The following is a 13,736-nucleotide window of genomic DNA, read 5'->3' as shown; positions in this document are numbered from 1 at the left end:
GTACGCGTGTGTGTGTGTGTGTGTGTACGCGTGTGTGTGTGTGTGTGTGTACGCGTATGTGTGTGTGTGTGTGTGTGTGTGTGTACGCGTATGTGTGTGTGTGTGTGTGTGTGTACGCGTATGTGTGTGTGTGTGTGTGTGTGTACGCGTATGTGTGTGTGTGTGTGTGTGTGTACGCGTGTGTGTGTGTGTGTGTGTGTGTACGTGTGTGTGTGTGTGTGTGCGTATGTGTGTGTGTGTTTGTACGCGTGTGTGTGTGTACGCGTGTGTGTGTGTGTACGCGTGTGTGTGTGTGTACGCGTGTGTGTGTGTACGCGTGTGTGTGTGTACGCGTGTGTGTGTGTACGCGTGTGTGCGTGTGTGTGTGTGTACGTGTGTGTACGTGTGTGTGTGTGTACGTGTGTGTACGTGTGTGTGTGTGTACGTGTGTGTGCGTGTGTGCGTGTGTGCGCGTGTGTGTGCGCGTGCGTGTGTGCGTGCGTGTATGCGTGTGTGTGTATGCGTGTGTGTGTGTGCGTGTGTGTGTGTGCGTACGTGTGTATGCGTGTGTGTGTGTGCGTGTGTGTGTGTGCGTACGTGTGTGTGTGCGTACGTGTGTGTGTGCGTGCGTGTGTGTGTGCGTGCGTGTGTGTGTGCGTATGCGTGTGTGTGTGTGCGTACGTGTGTGTGTGCGTACGTGTGTGTGTGCGTACGTGTGTGTGTGCGTGCGTGTGTGTGCGTACGTGTGTGTGTGTATGCGTGCGTGTGTGTATGCGTGCGTGTGTGTGTATGCGTGTGTATGCGTATGTATGTATATGGAAGATGGCCGCTCGATGATAGAAGATGGCTGCTGAGGGCAGGAGTGGTTTGTTGGGCTCCATTCATGCCCTCTGTATTTTACAATGTATTTTATTACTGAATGCTTGAATTCACAATTTTTCACCACAGAAGGGTATTTTGGTTAATCCTCTAAATAGTGAACATATAAAACTTTACATGTTTGGACATGGGCACTGCATTTTGTACTCAGTTTGGTCAGCATCCTGGTGTCAGAGCATTAAATACGACAAAGCCAACGGACCATCTCCAAAGCAAAGCCGAGTGCGCGCATCCCAAGCACTTATGGTGCTCCTGCTTTTAGCTGGAGATATACATCTTAATCCTGGGCCGTTCTCGCCTGTGCACGAGGCTAGCATGGTGGAGCAGGTGAGGCCTGACACCGGTGGAGCAGCACAGACACCGCCCCTACCTACACTGGAGCCGCGTGCCCGAGCGCACTGGGTGGATCAGCTGTTGGCGCAGAGCCAGGAGCCACAGGAGCTACACGGCGAGGAGCGCGTCGCATCTACACTACGCCGCTTGGAAACACCAAACTACAGCCAAACAGGAGAGTCACACGACCGGACTGACCCTCACGAGGACGCTGGGACTCTGCTGGGAACATTGACGGCCCCTGACCGCGCGGATGCTGGTGAGTGACAGTCACTTTCGTATGGGGAGCAGAGAGACAGTGCGGCGTGCTAGCAACACTGGTGCTGAAAACACGGCTCTAACACGTTCTGAAGACCATCACGCAGTGCAAAAACAAAGGAAATATCTATTATTTGAAACAGTGAATCACGCCGAGTTCTATGGGAGCATAAATGCAAACCAAAAGGAATCCTTGGGGTGCAACTAAACATCCGAAGTCTGATCTCCAAGAGAGATCAGATTGCCGCTCTCTTCTTGGATTCCAATTTGGATTACCTCTGTTTAACTGAATCATGGCTTCACACCAATATTCCAACTAATATGATAGACATTAAGGGATATCAATGCTTCAGAAAGGACAGAGAGTCTGGAAAGGGAGGAGGAGTTCTAATTTACATTAAAGATAAATTTAATTGTAAAGTAATTGAACTTAATACTCCTCTTGAATGTCTAGCCTTAAATATAATTTTGTCACCATCAATGAACTTTAATGTTGTTGTTCTCTATAACCCACCTTCTCATAATGTCTCCTTTTATGATGAATTAACTCATACAATTAAGCAGCTTGAGGCTTACAAAGAAACAATATGGTATGGGGATTTCAACATTAATTGGACTGAAAAAGCTTGTAAACAAAAACTTAAAACAATCATGACAAAATTTAATTACCACCAAATGATTAAAGGGCCCACCAGGATCACCCGGCAGTCTAAGACCCTAATTGACATGGCATTTACAAACAAACCTGAGCACATTATAAAAACATAGAATTTAATAACGGGGCTATCTGACCATAATTTGACTTTGACTGCTAGGAAGCTGACTAAAAAGAGACTTTGCTACTTTGGTAAATTAAACAACAATGAAAATGACATGAAATCCTTTATCCCCAAATCCAAAGTCCCACAGTTTGAAAGGGAACTAAAACATCTCAATTGGGAACATATTTTAGCCTTGGAAGACATTGATGAATGCTGCAATTCAATTACTGCAGCAATCACTCAATTAGTTAATAAATTCACCATTCAAAAAAAGTGCAAAGAAAAGGAAAACAATCTCAAATGGCTAAATAATGATATAAGGAAACTCATGAAAAAGAGAGATCTGGCCTTGAAGAAATCACTACAGTCCAAACTCAGCATAAATAATTTTACTTTTAAAAGCTTGAGAAATAAAGTAGTGAAAGAGATGAGGAAAGCACAAGCTTCCTATTATACAAGTCTTGTAGGCAGTTCTATGGGCAACAATAATTCTCTTTGGAAATATTTGAATAATCTGACGAATAAAACAACCAAGTCCAAAGGAATTAAATAATTAATTGTGAATGGCAAAATTATTAATGAAAACGCCATCATGGCCAATGAATTTAATAAGCACTTTGTACTATCAATAGAAGAACTAACAAAAGATTTTGAGAGAGCCACATTTGAAAATGAATCACTACAGTCCTCTTCTGAATACTTTTGTCTACAAGAAGTGAATGAGACTGAAGTATCAAAGATTATCCAAAAACTGTCCAACTCCAAAGCAAATGATATCTATAATATAAATTCCTGCTTTCTCAAACGTTACAGTAACTTGTTAGTTAAACCTTTGACATACCTTATTAATTTGTCCATTACAAAATGTAAATTTCCTTCAGGCTGGAAAAAAGCTGTGATTGTCCCAATTTTTAAATCAGGAGTCCAGGACTCTATGCACAACTACAGGCCGATAGCAATTTTACCTGTCTTGTCAAAACTTACTGAAAAAGTTGTGGCAGCTCAACTGACTGACCACTTGGAGGCCAACCAGCTCCTCCACCCACAGCAGTTTGGCTTTAGAGCAGGGTATTCAACTGAGATCGCCAACTGCTGCTTCATAGAAAACATTAAAAATTCACTAGACAAGGGTGAAGTGGTAGGAGCTGTGTTTTTGGATCTTAAAAAGGCGTTTGAAATAGCCTCCTTTTAGCCAAAATGTCCACATTTAACATTTCCTCGGAGGCGATGCAGTGGTTCACCTCTTTCCTGCAGGATAGGGAGCAGTGTGTGAGAGTGGCCCAGGACAAATCCTCCCTGATAAACATCTCGATGGGAATACCTCAGGGCTCCATACTGGGACCAATGCTTTTTGGTCTCTTTATAAATGACCTTCCACTATCTTGCCCAGGTGTTCGCTGCCAACTTTACGCGGACGATGCAGTTTTTTATGCGCCCGCAAAGACACCAGAGCAAGCTGCAGATGTTTTATCTGCATGTATGGCTGAGGTTAGTCAGTGGCTTTTCAAAAATCAATTAGTCCCTAACCTCACTAAAACAGTGTCTATGTGCTTTTCAATCAAAAAACAAAAATTAGAACACAATTTTAAAATAGTTTTCCAAAACATTGAAATACAACAAGTAAATGAAATTAAATATGATGATAAAGAAAGATAAAGAAAATATCCAAAACAATACAAAGAAATATAAATTGTTTGACTTCATTCCAAACCAGGTGGCCCTGCTGTATATGCATGGGATGATATTCTCTCATATTTCTTATTGCATGACAGCATGGGCCCAGGCAGCTCCCTCAGCCACAAAGCGCATTGGTTCACTTTACAATCAAGCAATCAAAATTATGGACAGAAAACCAATCCATCATCACCAGTGTCAAATCCTCCACAAACATAACTTATTGATTTTTGACAGTTTTAGCAATTTCTGTTTTCTAAAATTATTTTTTTAAATGCTACCACAATTTGGCTCCAGAACCACTTAGGGAATTTATAGGGAGACCAAACAGCAGCAGGACAACAAGAGGTAGCTTAAATCATAACTGTACCATTCCCAAGTGCAGAACCTCGTTTGGACAGTCAGCCTTTTCTTACAAAAGCTGTAAACTCTGGAACTCACTGCCCACAGATATTAAGGCCATCAGTGAGTTGAAAATGTTCACCTTTAAACTTAAATCTTGGCTTAAAACAAACCAAAACTGTATCCACCAGTAAACATATGAGAGTGAATGAATGAGATGAGTGAGATGAGAGTTTGAATTGCACTGTTGTATTTATTATAGATGTTCAAATGACGGAAGAAAATGGATGGATAGATGGATGGATGGATGTTCAAATGTAAATTAAGATGTTTTTTAGGTCGTGTTAGAGTAGAAAAGCCTAACCAGGGACGTGAGTTATAAATTAGCACTTGTTGCTATACTCTGTATGCATCACATCAGCTGCAAGCTTTGACTTGTAGCTATGTCTGATTGTATTGTCCCAGTCAACTAAACTAGTAAATAAATAAATGTGTGTGTGTGTGTGTGTGTATATGTATATATGTATGTATATGTATATATGTGTATATGTGTATATATGTATGTATATGTATATATGTGTATATGTATATGTATATATGTGTATATGTATATGTATATACGTATGTATATGTGTATATGTATATGTATATACGTATGTATATGTGTATATGTATATGTATATACGTATGTATATGTATATATGTGTATATGTATATGTATATACGTATATGTGTATATGTATATATATATATATATACTCAACAAAAATATAAACGCAACACTTTTGGTTTTGCTCCCATTTTGTATGAGATGAACTCAAAGATCGAAAACTTTTTCCACATACACAATATGACCATTTCCGTCAAATATTGTTCACAAACCAGTCTAAATCTGTGATAGTGAGCACTTCTTCTTTGCTGAGATAATCCATCCCACCTCACAGGTGTGCCATACCAAGATGCTGATTAGACACCATGATTAGTGCACAGGTGTGCCTTAGACTGTCCACAATAAAAGGCCACTCTGAAAGGTGCAGTTTTGTTTTATTGGGGGGGATACCAGTCAGTATCTGGTGTGACCACCATTTGCCTCATGCAGTGCAACACATCTCCTTCGCATCATCCGTGAAGAGAACACCTCTCCAACGTGCCAAACGCCAGCGAATATGAGCATTTGCCCACTCAAGTCGGTTACGATGACAAACTGGAGTCAGGTCGAGACCCCGATGAGGACGACGAGCATGCAGATGAGCTTCCCTGAGATGGTTTCTGACAGTTTGTGCAGAAATTCTTTGGTTATGCAAACCGATTGTTTCAGCAGCTGTCCGAGTGGCTGGTCTCAGACGATCTTGGAGGTGAACATGCTGGATGTGGAGGTCCTGGGCTGGTGTGGTTACACGTGGTCTGCGGTTGTGAGGCTGGTTGGATGTACTGCCAAATTCTCTGAAACTACTTTGGAGACGGCTTATGGTAGAGACATGAACATTCAATACACGAGCAAGAGCTCTGGTTGACATTCCTGCTGTCAGCATGCCAACTGCACGCTCCCTCAAATCTTGCGACATCTGTGGCATTGTGCTGTGTGATAAAACTGCACCTTTCAGAGTGGCCTTTTATTGTGGGCAGTCTAAGGCACACCTGTGCACTAATCATGGTGTCTAATCAGCATCTTGATATGGCACACCTGTGTGGTGGGATGGATTATCTCAGCAAAGGAGAAGTGCTCACTATCACAGATTTAGACTGGTTTGTGAACAATATTTGAGAGAAATGGTGATATTGTGTATGTGGAAAAAGATTTAGATCTTTGAGTTCATCTCATACAAAATGGGAGCAAAACCAAAAGTGTTGCATTTATATTTTTGTTGAGTGTATGTATATGTATATATGTGTGTGTGTCATAGATAATTGGCAAAGCTTCTGGGGAAAACCTGGTCTTGTTAGGAGAGACGGCATCCATCCCACTTTGGATGGAGCAGCTCTCATCTCTAGAAATCTGGCCAATTTTATTAAACCCTCCAAATTGTGACTATCCAGGGTTGGGACCAGGAAGCAGAGTTGTAGTCTTACACACCTCTCTGCAGCTTCTCTCCCCCTGCCATCCCCCCAATACCCCATCCCCGTAGAGACGGTGTCTGCTCCCAGACCACCAATAACCAGTAAAAATCTATTTAAGCATAAAAATCCAAAAAGAAAAAATAATATCGCACCTTAAACTGTACCACAGACTAAAACAGTTAAATGTGGTTTATTAAATATTAGGTCTCTCTCTTCTTGGTCCCTGTTGGTAAATGATATAATAATTGATCAACATATTGATTTATTCTGCCTTACAGAAACCTGGTTACAGCAGGATGAATATGTTAGTTTAAATGAGTCAACACCCCCAAGTCACACTAACTGTCAGAATGCTTGAAGCATGGGCCAAGGAGGAGGATTAGCAGGAATCTTCCACTCCAGCTTATTAATTAATCAAAGACCCAGACAGAGCTTTAATTCATTTGAAAGCTTGACTCTTAGTCTTGTCCATCCAAATTGAAAGTCTCAAAAACCAGTTTTATTTGTTATTATCTATCGTCCACCTGGTCGTTACTGTGAGTTTCTTTGTGATTTTTCAGAGCTTTTGTCTGAAGATCTTCACTTAGCCTGGAAAAAGAGTCTGTTGCTCTATAAAAAAGCCCTCCGTAAAGCTAGGACATCTTACAATTCATCACTAATTGAAGAAAATAGAACAACCCCAGGTTTCTTTTCAGCACTGTAGCCAGGCTGACAAAGAATCAGAGCTCTATTGAGCCGAGTATTCCTTTAACTTTAACTAGTAATGACTTCATGACTTTCTTTGCAAATAAAATTTTAACTATTAGAGAAAAAATTATTCATAACCATCCCAAAGACATATCTTTATGTTCGGCTGCTTTCAGTAATGCTGGTATTTGGTTAGACTCTTTCTCTCCGATTGTTCTGTCTGAGTTACTTTCATTAGTTACTTCCTCCAAACCATCAACATGTCTATTAGACCCCATTCCTACCAGGCTCCTCAAGGAAGCCCTACCATTAATTAATGCTTCAATCTTAAATATGATCAATCTATCTTTATTAGTTGGCTATGTACCACAGGCTTTTAAGGTGGCAGTAATTAAACCATTACTTAAAAAGCCATCACTTGACCCAGCTATCTTAGCTAATTATAGGCCAATCTCCAACCTTCCTTTTCTCTCAAAAATTCTTGAAAGGGTAGTTGTAAAACAGCTAACTGATCATCTGCAGAGGAATGGTCTATTTGAAGAGTTTCAGTCAGGTTTCAGAATTCATCATAGTACAGAAACGGCATTAGTGAAGGTTGCAAATGATCTTCTTATGGCCTCAGACAGTGGACTCATCTCTGTGCTTGTCCTGTTAGACCTCAGTTCAGCTTTTGATACTGTTACTGTTACTGATACTGCATGCTCTAATCTCTGTAATAAAAGTTTATGGTCAACAGTTCTCTCTTGTGTAAACACTCTCTTTTTTCTTCTGTGCGAGAAGATTATAAACAGACACACGCAAAACACAATGCGCGTGCTCTCCCTTCACTCACTGCCTCCGGGGGTACGGATGCAGGACCCGCAAAGAATCCAAATCCTCTCTCAGTGGCCACGGAGCTCTGCGGCTACGGTCAACATCCGGATCAAAACAGCGAGCGTAGCCTCTGGACCTGATGCCAGATTTGGCGCAATTCCGCACAGCAGACAGGAGGGCGGCGGTGTGATTGGCAGTGAGAGCCATCGTGGTGATTTTTATATATATATATATATATATATATATATATATATATATATATATATTGTTAGTCAAGAGAGGTGGTGGATCACGGATCCAGTAAAAATAGCTGGCTGAGCCAACATCCGAGGTTCCGGAGCGCGCGTGCGAGGTTCCGGAGCGCGCTCCGGCTTGCTTCCCCTCAAATTAAGCCCTGTTTACATGATTTCTATGTCAACAACGTTTTATTGAGTCTTAAAGTAAATAAACATGAAATTGGTCACTGGATCCTTGATCTCTGGGCGTAAATAAAAATAAACAAAACCTGTAGTTTTTGTCAAAAGTATTTCCTTTGAGATATTAATGAGACAAATGTAACTCCATTCGGGGTTTTCATGTATCCCATAATCCCTTGCGTGCCATAGAGTCGCTGCAGTCAAAACAACATAAAGAATCCACATGATGACAATCGTAAATGAATATTATACTACAAAAATGTAATTTTTTATGCTTTTCATCACCTTAATAAGAGACTGCTGCATGATACCCTGAAAACCTGTTAAAACAATTATAACAAATAAACCGTGTTTGCTACATTTAATCTGCGTGGAATTTAATAAATGCAAACCGAATTTCAGACATATTATATATATTAGTCTGGAACAAAGGGGGCAAACAGTGTTGTAAAGAACAATAATCAAGACATTAAAGAGCAAACTTCACTTTCCCCCAGAACAACATGATCAGGAAGCGATTGTAGCTCACAGCAGCTCCCATTGAAAATAACGGAGAGACAGCCTGTGATTCTCGCATGTTTACATAAAACAAACGCAATAACAATGTCTATAAACCCAGAGAATATATTCATGAGAGTTTTAGGCAGAATATAAAAATAGTTTTATGTTGCGATGTTAATGGTGTTGTCTGTGTGCAGAGGTTAAAGTGCAGCCTGATCAGAGCGTCTCAATGCAGTTCTCAGTGTTACTGAGATCTCGCAGCGAGGCGACCTCTCCGAGGTTTTGTGGGATTTGAAACCTGAAAAGCATCAATACCCCTGAGCTGAGCTCTTACAGCCAGCTGTGCTGCACATCAGGATCAATGTAATTCATAAAGAACGGAGGACATCTCATTTTGGGAGAAAAAAAAACAGTTTTAGTCTGTTGTAGTTTGTTGTGTGTATTACAGACTTTGGAAAGGTGCCATTTGTTTTAAAACGGTGATTCGCTTTGAAGTTATTAATTCCATCCGGACTCTAACTTGACTCCGCAGAGAGCGGTGCAGCCTTTGGAGTAGGGCTGAAACGATTAGTCGAGTAATTTGAATAATTCAATTGCAAAAAATGTTCGAGGCAAATTCTGTGCCTCGAAGCTTTGTTTAACGTTGTAGTACATATGCCAGGCCTGTGTGTGGCACTGTAATGTCCCCAGAAAAACAAACAGAAGAAGAAGTAGAGCAATAAAGCCTTTTAGGAAAAAGACGCTCCACGCTGATCATCTAAAATAGCTTACTGTGCATTTAAAGCAAAGCAGTGTGTTTTTTTTTGTTTTTTTTTTAAACAGAGTTTTGTCCACTGGCCCCTCTACGCGCAGTGGCCAGCTGCTGCCTCTCTCTGCCCGGTGTGAGCGGCTCAGCACTGGCGACAGCACTGTCCCGGCGACAAACAGTCTCTGGAAGAAGTCCACTCTTTCTTCTGTGTGACTCGTAATGTGTGTTTTGCTTTTTAATTTTCGCTTTTTTGGGCAACACACAATGCTTCACAAACACTGGAACTCAAATAAAATAATAATAATAAAAAACAAGTGACTGCGAGGCTGCATGTTCAACCTCCAGCTGAAAATGAAATGCATTGGCTGAATCGTAGAGAGAGTGTTAAAAAGAAATTCATGCAGGGACCCAGTCCACCATCTTAATAAATAAATAAATAAATAAAAATGGTTACATTTTACAAGTTGGGGAAAACAAAAAACAAAGCCACAACCCATCCCCATTTCAGCAAAATGTCAAGACTTTGGCCCGACTGGCTGAGCTCCTGACACCAGGAAAGATCCAAAACTTGTAAAGATGTGAAAAAATAATTACCCAGGAAAACAGAGAGGGATACACTAAATTTGATCATCTTCATGACGACGCAGTGACATTGTGCCATTACTTAGGGAGAACCCTGGACTGTTAATGTTTTAAAACGCAAAAGTACTTTTTATCGGATTACTCGATTAATCGATAGAATACTCGATTACTAAAATAATCGATAGCTGCAGCCCTACTTTGGAGCTTTGCAAACGGAACGGAGGACGATTCTCGTTTCTTGCCCGCAACAAGACAAGAGTCCCAGTTAATGACTTTAATCCACACAAAAGTGACTCATGATTGACATCTTTAAATGGTTTTGAGAGGGGTTAAAAAGCAGACTTGTCGCATCTGAAAAGCAGCGAAGAAGAGAACCAACAAAGCAGCGGGCCAGAGTACTGCTTTGTTGCTTCAAGCAGAGCCGCTGCAGAAATGGTTGATTACAGACCCGCTGTAGGGTCTGCAATCAGTGTAGAGAAATGATCATTTTCCTGATAAACACCCTCAAAAGCAGTGACTGCTCTGAAGGATCAATAAGGGAATTGTGAAGCGAAAAGTCTGTTGGTGTCGGTGGATCGAATTATTTCTTGACAATTCTCGAAAACAACCAGTTTTCGATACCCAACCCTAGCTTTGAGTTAGCAGAAGTTAGCATGTGTGCTGGTGTCTGCAGAATGTCTTGTAAATGACTCCAGAGGTGCTATCAGGTTACAAAAAGTTTTTATTTCTCGCTAGCTTTTACGTAATATATGACACAGGTTGTATTTACAGACAAATGAAAGAGTTTGCAGCTAGCTAGACCAGCCTTTGATGTCACAGTGCCACTCTATTCTGATCGGCTGTCAACCCTGTTCATCAAAAAAAAAAAAAAAAAAAAAAAAAAAAACGGAACAGAATGAAACCGAATGGAATGTTTTAACCTCTTAAAATAGTTCAAAGTTAGCCATCTTGGAACTTGTCCAAGGTCTGTGTCCCAAGAATGTTCCCTGTGAATTTGAAGACTGGACTTATACTGAGCACAGACGGACGCACGCATGCAAAGTCATTGCAATACCCGAATGCCATATTTTTGGCCTCGGATAATGATTTCTGAATATATTCTTACATTAAATTCAGGTTTTCTTTTAAAACCTGACTGTGTGAAGCCAAGTAAGGTTGATCACTGACTACACAACTTGTTTCTGTCCGACAGCATGAGTATTTTTTCTTGTTTGTTTGTTTGTTAATTTTTTTCTGTTGTTGAATTTCACTTGCACTTAGCAGCTCATTGGGAGGATTACGAGGAACCAAACATAAGCATGTCATTGCTTCCTTGTATAGCTTTTAAGTAATAAGTTCATGCCTATAATGTTTCAACTCTTCTTCACCCATTGCCATGAGTACTTTGTCACTGTTTGGAGCCGGAAGTGATCTGATAGCGTGCTTCCTGAGGTATGTTATCCTGTAGATGTGACTTTGTCTCTGCATTGTTCTGCATGACAATGGGCAGGCCATGCTGGTGTTGCGTCTTGATGCTGTTTTTTTTTTTTTTTTTTTAATGGGGCCTGGTTTGTTTCGGGGCACCCTTCAAAGCTGAAACTGTAAGCAGTGGGTCTAGTACCTAAAGTCAGTTTTTCCTTCATCAGGATTGTAGTCTAACCAATGTTCAGAATATTTTCCTGTGCCATGTAATAACGAAATTACCCTGATTAAAAAAACACAGCTTTCCTTATTCAAATTCATTTATAGTATTCTGCTCTTACTAGGATGCAACAGTTTTCTAGCTTGATAGCTAGTTCTGGAGGAAATCACTGAAGAAATTAACAAATTGAAAATATGGTTTGACCAGAACAAATTGGCATTAAACTTAAATAAGACAGGGATGAAGTGGAGGTGTGAGAGTCAGTAGGTGTTCACAGGAAACAGTTATTTATTTCTATATTAATTTATGTTCATCGTTAGTTGGTTTTATATTTTCTGCTGTGTTTTAATCAAGTTCTTTTTGTCTTTTTCTCTTAAATTGTATTGTAGCATTATTAGTTATTATTACTATTGTTGTTGTTGCTATTATTATTATTATTAATATAAAAATAAAAAAAATACAATTTGTAATACATTTGACTCTTCTATGACGATAAACGCTGAGCCATTAATTATTATACAGAAAACAAATGCACACAAATGTGCCGAGATGCTAACTTTATCATTGAAAATGCCATAGACATGCTAATGCGTTAGCATCAGTCCCGTTTTTAAGTTATAAAATCCATCCATCAACTGTTTCAGAAGACAATAACAGGTCGGTTAAACATAAAAAAAAGGTAAATATTACTCTCAGACATATGCTTTTTGGGATTTTAGCAGGGGAAAATTAAGATAAAGCGAAATAAAACAACCAACAAAGCAGCGGGTCAGATCAGTGCTTCATTGCTTCAAAGAAGAGCCGCGCTGCATAAACAGTTGATTACAGGACCCTGCAGGGGTTCTGTAATCAATGTAGATGATCATTTTCTTGACGAACGCCCACCAAAAACAATGGCTGCTCTGAAGGACTGATAAGGGAACTGTTAAGCAAAAAGGCTATTGATGTCGATGGATCGAATCATTTCTTAACAATACCCGAAATGAACCGGTTCTCGATACCCAACCATATCCGATACCCAACAGGCACTCACCCTAATGGAAAAGCAAAAAAACGAGTAGAGTCGAGCTGAGTTGTGCTAGTTCTGTGTAGTGAAAAAGGGCCATTAAATGGCTTCACACAACCATTAACTCTGTGTTAAAAAAACGTTTTTGTGTTATCATTCATATTCTCTGAAAAATGGCCAAAAAAATCTAATTCTGCCAGGGTATGTAAACTTTTGAGCATAAATGTAGCATAAATTTCTCCAATGGAAGAGGCCTTTAATCACCGTTGTGCGTAAAGTGTTTATGATGTTGTTGTTGTTTAATAGAGAGTTTTCAATCACGTTACGGATTTGCTGCGGGCCAGTTACCGTCTCCATCGTGGATTACTACGTGGCTGATGCGTGAAAGAAAATGGAGAGAATGAAAGCTTATTACGAGGCGTTAAACCCTCAAGATAAAGCTGTTTATCATGATCGATGTGTAGCAGTTGGTTCAGTGGATCCGTATGTTATACTGGACAGTGAATTTAATGACATTGTAACGAAGTGGCCGGCAGTTTCACAACGTAAATTTAATATGACCAGAACCAAGCAGACTGCCCATAAATCCACCGGACGAAAAGCTCTGAGGAAGCAGCTGGTTACCAAAGCCGCACGGAAGAACGCTCTGACTACCGGCAGTGTGAAGAAGCCTCACCGTTACAGGCCCGGCACCATGGCGCTGAGTGATATCCGCCGCTATCAGAAATCCACAGACAGCTGCCGACCAGGTAAACCTCGCTGGCCTCCTGCAGAGCATCACAGCAGAGCTCTGAAAGCAGAGGTCCGTCTTGAAGTCCTGAGTGATTTCTCTCACCAGGAAGGGCAGCTTGTGGATCAGCAACTTGGTGGATTTCTGGTAGCGGCAGATCTCTCTCAGCGCCATTGGTGCTGGGCCTGTAATGGTGATAGCATAATGATGCTGAAACATTGTGTTTGTTCAATTGAATCAATTATGTCCTATTGTTAATTATACTCATTTGCTACTGAAGACCATGAGCATCAATTCAATTCAATTCAATTTTATTTATATAGTGCCAAATCACAACAAACAGTTGCC

At 40.5% G+C, this 13,736-nt stretch overlaps 1 protein-coding gene and 1 long non-coding RNA gene across 3 annotated transcripts in view; both read left to right on the top strand.

The window, feature by feature from the left end:
• The window catches only part of LOC117517659, an 18,014-nt gene extending 13,912 nt beyond the window's left edge, over positions 1 to 4,102 (top strand). The window contains exon 3 of the long non-coding RNA XR_004562786.1: positions 3,983 to 4,102. This is a non-coding gene — a long non-coding RNA (uncharacterized LOC117517659). The remainder of the gene's footprint in view (positions 1 to 3,982) is intronic.
• ksr1a (kinase suppressor of ras 1a) overlaps positions 1 to 13,736 on the top strand; it is a 115,573-nt gene that overhangs the window by 19,444 nt on the left and 82,393 nt on the right. The gene's annotated exons all lie outside the window — the stretch shown is intronic.

Source organism: Thalassophryne amazonica, chromosome 9 (assembly GCF_902500255.1).
Source record: "Thalassophryne amazonica chromosome 9, fThaAma1.1, whole genome shotgun sequence".
NCBI classification, from domain to species: domain Eukaryota; kingdom Metazoa; phylum Chordata; class Actinopteri; order Batrachoidiformes; family Batrachoididae; genus Thalassophryne; species Thalassophryne amazonica.
The sequence above is the reverse complement of the archived record's forward strand: the minus strand, read 5'-3'. Positions and strand labels throughout refer to the sequence as shown.